The sequence below is a fragment of the Propithecus coquereli genome, unplaced genomic scaffold (assembly GCF_000956105.1).
Source record: "Propithecus coquereli isolate 6110/MARCELLA unplaced genomic scaffold, Pcoq_1.0 Scaffold138, whole genome shotgun sequence".
Lineage (NCBI taxonomy): Eukaryota > Metazoa > Chordata > Mammalia > Primates > Indriidae > Propithecus > Propithecus coquereli.
In genome coordinates this window covers 4,782,034-4,788,742 of record NW_012138080.1, presented here as the reverse complement: position 1 = coordinate 4,788,742, position 6,709 = coordinate 4,782,034, and the positions used below count along the sequence as shown (strand labels likewise).

The window sequence follows — 6,709 nt, the reverse complement described above, 5'->3', positions numbered from 1 at the left end:
GGAGGAGATGCTTGTCTAAAGAAAGGAGGGACCTAACATGAGACCATTAAGTAACTCTGTTAGCTTTCCTGATGATGATTTTCTAACATGGAATGAGAGAATAAAATACTCTTTCAAAGATTTAGAGGCTCAGAATACTTGAGGGTATAGACTGAACACATTTTACCATGAACCTCGACATCTGGGAGGTGGTTCAGAGCAAGTTAAAGGATAAGAGGATTTACCCTGATGCCGTCTTTGCTTCGGTTAGAGCCAGAAGTCAATCACATGTATAAAGTTCTAATCCTCATGCAGTTGTGCTTTTCCTTGTGCTGCTGATACTCAGCACTGAAATCTAGGATCCCTTTCATCAGGAAATTTTTCTCATGAATAGTATTTTCTGCCAAAGGGAACCAACTTGCTCCAGACAGAACAGCATTAAGAAAAGCACAAGAAAGACATTTGTCAGTAAGAAATTGCACAATGAAATGTCTCTTGGGCAGATGAGGCACAGTTGGAAGTGGCTGAGAGGAAAGTACAGTCCAGGGCTCACAGAATATACTAGGTGAGGCTGTGGCATGCAGTATTATCAGAGGACCACGAACACTTAATACATCAGTGCAGGATGTGGCCTTAAATTCGGAAAGTCATAATTTCCTCTAGATCTCTTGGGGAAAATGGGAACACTTTCATGTTTATAAATACTATTTATTTTGACCATAGGCCAAGCTCTAAGTATGAATAAAATTCTGAGAATATTAATGACTATCTGATGAGGAAGCATGGAACAATCTCCTTTAGACAACAGTATAATTAAAAATTTATTTTCTTTCATTGACTGTAACATTAAGAAGGAATCAAGAAAAAGAACTTATCTAATAATGGCTAGGGCCATTGGGAAGAGGCTACATCTAACTTTGCTTATGCTTATTATGTTGTTGGCAGCCTATAAACTCAATGTAATTTTACCATAAAAATTGATTCTTTGCAGAGGCAGATAAGGCAAATAGGTCATTTTCTTACTAGTAAATTCAGGGCATAACTACTTCAGAGACAGTCGATTCAGTTCCTAGCTCAAGAACTTACAATCTAGCTTTTAGCCTCAGAAAGAGGCAAGTAAGTGAAGAATTGTTGGGAGTGTGATGCATGTTGCGATAGCAGTAAGCACAAGGAGAGCACAGGAGAGCAACACCTTAATCCAGCAAGGGTTCTTAGGGGGCTTCCAGAGGAAGTGACACCTAGGCTGAGTTTTGAAAGTAAGTAAGACAGAAAGGCGGGAAAAGGAGAAAGGGGCTTGAGGATAGAATAGTGGGGGGGGCGGTTCTAGATGAAGAAAGGAGCATGTATAAAGGGAAAGAAGCACTGCTTATGTAACAGTGCCACATGATTGGAATACAAAGTGTTTGTGGGGGAATGGGAGGAGATTTGGCTAGAAAAGTAGGCAGGCCCAAGGCCATGAAGGACATGAAAGTGTCAAGCTAAGGAATGTGAACATGATTCCTCTAGATTACAGGGAGCCATTACAGGATTTCAGCAGAGAAATAACATGATCAGATAAGCAAGCTAGAAATAACTTGTTAGTAGCAGTGTGATGTCAAAGTATAATTTTCAAAGAGATAAAAATGTGAGTCTCATATTAATATAGAATGAACACTGGTTGACAGGCGTGCGCTGCTGCTGGTGGGAGACATGTGCTGCCCACACTATCGGTCATCTCTGGCTGACTTGCCACCCTCCCCCGCACCATGGATGCCCCAAGGCATTTGGTCAACTTTGGGCCTGGGCCCACCATACTGCTGCTCTGGGTGTTGTTGGAGACATAAACAGAATTATTAGACTACAAAGGTGAAAGGGTGGAAAGCTCACTAGGTGCTCATACCACAGTTGGAGAAAGAAAGATTTCTCACACAGAGTTTAGGATATATAACAGTAAAAAGTTTATTTACTTTCTCAAGAAAAAGAGAGAGAAAAAGAGAGAAGGAAAGCGGCACAGCAAGAAGGAAGGTGGAAAGGTGCCAGCCATTGAGGAAAAGCTGCTCTGGCTTTAAAAGGTAAAAATGGTTGGGTTTTTTCTTTGCTGCAGCCTGATAACAGAAGCAGCTGTGAAACTGTGGCAGGTGCTCTTTATTTTTCACTTTTTCTGTGAGGCCAGGTTATCTGAGTCCTTGAAATGTATTTCCGGCAGAAACTGAGGCAGAGTACTGGAGTGGGGAGTTCACAACCCTACTGTCCACTTAGGGCTCTTCAAGGCTAAGAAAACGAAACTATTAAAGATAACAAGTTAGGCCACAGGTGTTTTAATTAAACAAAATAAGTGGGTAGTTGTGAGTTTCTTTTTCAAGGGTACAATTATGTGCTGTTTCTCTTACTTTTTGTTTGACAGTTTATTTTTCTCTATTTAACAGGTTATTAGTAAGGCCACCTTTCAAAAGGTATTGGCATTAGTGTTCTTGAAATGAGCCACAGGTCATCAGATTTTGCTAAGATTATTAACAACTCAGAGAATCTTGTACAGGAATTGTTAGCCATTCCAGAAAACTACTGTACAAGGTGATTTTTGTGCAAGGAAGTGGGTCTGGCCAGTTCAATGCTGTCTCCTTAAACCCAACTGGCCTGAAAGCAGGAAAATATGCCAACTACATGGTGACAGGAGCTTGATGAGCTAAAGCTGCAGAAGACACCAAAAATTTTGAGACTATGAATATCAATCACCTTAAATTTGGGAGTTATATGAAAATTCCAGATCCAAGCACCTGAAACCTCAACTCTATGCCCCCTGTGTGTAATACTGCACAAATGACGAGCACAGAGTAGCATTTGACTTTATACCTTATCTCAGGGAGCAGTGCTGGTTTGCCACATGTCCTCAAATTTCCATCCAAGCCAGTGGATGTTTCCAAGTTTGATGTGATTTTTGCTGGTGAGGCAGCTCCATCAAATCTCAAAAAATGATTTCTGATATTATTGATAATTCTCAAGGATTCTACAAATGTCCAGTGGAGCCTTATAATAGAAGCAAGACAAATATTCCATTCCGCATTGGCAATGCCAAAGGAGATTATGCTTTAGGAAAAAAGGTTTCTTGATAAAGCTCTTCAACTCGGTATGGCTGCCTTGGAAAGGCACAGGTCTGTGATAGGCGTCTAGGCCTCTCTATATAATGCCATCAGGATGATGTTCAGAAGCCGGCAGCCCTTGTACAAATTTTTTTGGAGATGCATCATCTATGAACATATCCCAATCAATATATACTCTGCCCTTGAACAATGTACAAAACTTAAAGTAACTTGGGAATGGCTACAAAAACTTAAACTTGGTATTTTTCTTGAATGAACATGCTTATTATAGATTCTTCTGTTTTCAAAGAACAGCAAAACATCTGCAGTTCTACAGAGCTGGTGGGACTTAACAGCCACCTTAATTCTGACTTGAACTGGAAGCATTTTTTAAATCTTCCTGTTGCTTGCCTAACGAATTTCAGCTTAGTTTATCTTTGCTGCTACTTTTTCTAGCTAGATCTCAGTATTCAAACTTGCCTGTGGACTTAATTATGCAATTTGCAGTTAATAATGTCTGGAGACACAGGAACACACAGCATGGAGGATGGATGGGGCCCTCTAGGTGCTGAGTCTAGATCCTAGATTCAAGACAGCAGTGGAATCTCCTGGGTGATTAAGGTCAACACTGATCATTTACGAGAGTATAGGAGTTTCAGACAAAAGGGCCAACTGTAAATCTTTCTTATTCTTATAAAGAGGTAAAAGTGACATACTGTACATTTATATAGCAAGATATGTTTTTTAATGCCATACAGTTTATATTGCTATGCATTTATATCTTTAATAATATGGTTCTCAGTAATATAGCTGGAGACTTTTAGAATTTATTAGAATCCTTGACCCTGTGTATTATAGCATTACATTCACAACAGTTGTTCCTCCCTCGTCTGTCCCTCCTCCCCCTTTTTAAGCTGCTTCACACAAAAGATCTAGTTCCATGATTCACTTTTACTCTCCTTTCAGTAGGTTAAGAGAAGGTTGGTTGGTTCTTTGTTTTTTTAATTATGCTATCAAACTAAAAATCACTGTTAAACTCGCTTATCCTTTGTTCACTTGACTGTTTTCTTTATAGTGTTTGACTAGAGTGATACTGTGAGATCTGGGAGATCTTTGCTTAAGAGCCTTTTCCTGTTGTTTATCTATTATCAATATTTGATGTTGAATATGTGAAGAACATTTAAGTCTCAAAATATCTTTAAAAAAAAGAAATGTGACAGATGAACAGATGAAAATGTGGTATAGATACACAATGGGATACTAGTCAGCCTTTAAAAAGCAGGAAATTCTGTCATTTGTGACAACATGAATGAATCTAGAGGACATTATGCTAAGTGAAATAAACCGGGCACAGAGAAAAAAATACAGTTTGATTTCACTTACATGTGAAATCTAAAACAGTTGAACTCAGAAGCAGAGAGTGGAATGGTGGTTACCAGAGGCTGGGGGTGAGGGTGGGCAAGGGTTGATGGGGAAAGGGGAGACTTTGTTCAAAGGGTATCAAGTTTGATTAGACAGAAGAATAAGTTCTATAGGTTCTAGTGATCTATTGCACAACATGGTGACTATAGTTAAAAGTAATTGATTATATATTTCAAAATAGCTAAGAGTGGATTTTAAATGTACTCATGACAAAGAAATGTTAAGCATTTGAGGTGATGGGTATATTAATTAGCCTGATTTGATTATTCCACAATGTGTGCATGTATTGAAACATCACATTGTATCCCATAAATATATACAATCTTATTAATCAATTAAGAATAAAAACTTAAAAAAATAATAGACAATGGTCAAAGATTTTATTTAATTCATTAAATAATGCAGAAACAAGTAATTTGATTAAACTTGTTCCAAGAGACTTAAGGAATGGGTGTTTATATAGACCATCAAGAGAGGTTTCCAAATGAGCTTTCTATTTTTTTAAGTTAGTGACAGATCTGGTTATTGTTAGAGCAATGAAACATTGAGATCACCTCCTCTATCTGACAAAACTATTTGCATCTCTACCAGGCAAAAATCTACAAGTTACATTGTAACTGCACAGAGTGTGAGCCCTTAATCTATAAATTCCAATAATAACAGCAATAATAAAGTCTACTGGTGGTACATTCTCCAATTAAATAGTTATTGAGTAGACTTATTAAACCATGTTTCACCATCACACTGAAAGGACTAACTGCACTGTCTTGGCCTTATTTCTAAGTATTGTAAACTTTTTCTTAACTGTGAAATGTAGTGAGGATAAGACAAAAGCAGGAAAACGAGTTGAAAACAATTGTAATAATTCTAGGGAAAGATGGCAAGAATGCAAAGTAAGACAATAGAAGTGGGATGGAGAAGGAGAGAAAGGGATGGATTTGAGCAGTTTTAAGACAGTAGAATGAACATGACTTGGCTATTGATGGAATGTGGATGCTGACAGAAAGAAGATCCAGAGATGATTCTCAGATATTTGGCTTGGATGATTGAACAAAGGTATTATTCTTCCAGGCAGGACTAGAGAAGGAGAATAGTTTTGGAGGTGAGGGCAGGGGGAAATGATGTATTTAGTCTGGAGAGTGTCAACATGAAGGCATGATGAACCTATAAAAGGATCTCTAGGATGGGGGCCTGATCTCAGAAGAGAGACCAGGCTGGAGACAGAGATAGAAGAGTTATTTGCATACGGTGCTATCGTGTACATGAACATTTAACTTAAGCAAATTCAACTACACATCTTTGTTTTTGGCAAAACAAAGAAAAAACCAATGGGAGGGAGAAAATCAATAATTAAAACGATGCGATGATTTTTCACACCATTCCTCTCAGCGTCTGTCCCCAAGTAAACATAAGAAGAGACACAGCACGCTTCTGTTCCCTTAGCAGGTTTCCCCGCCACCCCACCCTCCTGTGCTGTTTGCTGGAAGTGGCACCGCGATGGGAACACAGAACACACGTGAACAGACAGCCAACGTGCGCGAGGCTCCAGCCCAAGTCAACAAGGGACCGTGGGTACCCCAAAGGCCCAACCTTGTCCTTAGTTCAGTACAAACAAAGATTGCTCCAAATCAACGCGTCTGCACGTTTCCAGTGGCTCAGCGATCCCGCAAAGGCAATATCTCACTGGACCGTGGGAGCCATCTGCTCACCAGGCCCCTCCTGCAACCAGCCTCCGGCCCAGGGACCCAGGACCCACCTTAACAAGGCGAGGCTCGGAGCGCCTGGGGGCGGGGGTACAGTAGGAGGGTGCCCCCAAGGAGAAATGTGCCCCAGGGAGACTTGGGTACCCGGGACGCGTGAGTCCGGTCCGGGTTCTGGGTCTTGGGTACCTCACCTCCACAGCGCTCCCAGTCACGCGATGGCCCTACTCACTGGAGGAGGACTTGAAAACCTTTGAGGAGAGCTCTTCCGACGGCGGGGACCCACGCAGGACCACACTGCACACCTCAGCTGGTCTCGTGCACCTGAGAATGACCTAGAAAATTCCAAGGAAGTCACTCCAAAGCGTGGGGCCCAGGGCAAGGCCCAGAATGTCCAGCCCGAGGGAGATACGGCAAGTACCTAACTACCCCGTCTAAGAAAATAAACATTTCCTTCCTGTAAGCCCCTTCCTGACCCCACCTTTCTCCCTCCACACTCACAGATACACAGATGCTAAAAATTTCCTTTTTCCCACATATATTCATGTTCTT

The 6,709-nt window shown here is 40.7% G+C and overlaps 1 pseudogene; it reads left to right on the top strand.

Moving 5' to 3' along the window:
• The first annotated feature begins 1,724 nt into the window (after positions 1 to 1,724).
• On the top strand, positions 1,725 to 2,931 carry LOC105806116 (annotated as a pseudogene).
• The last annotated feature ends 3,778 nt before the right edge of the window (positions 2,932 to 6,709 follow it).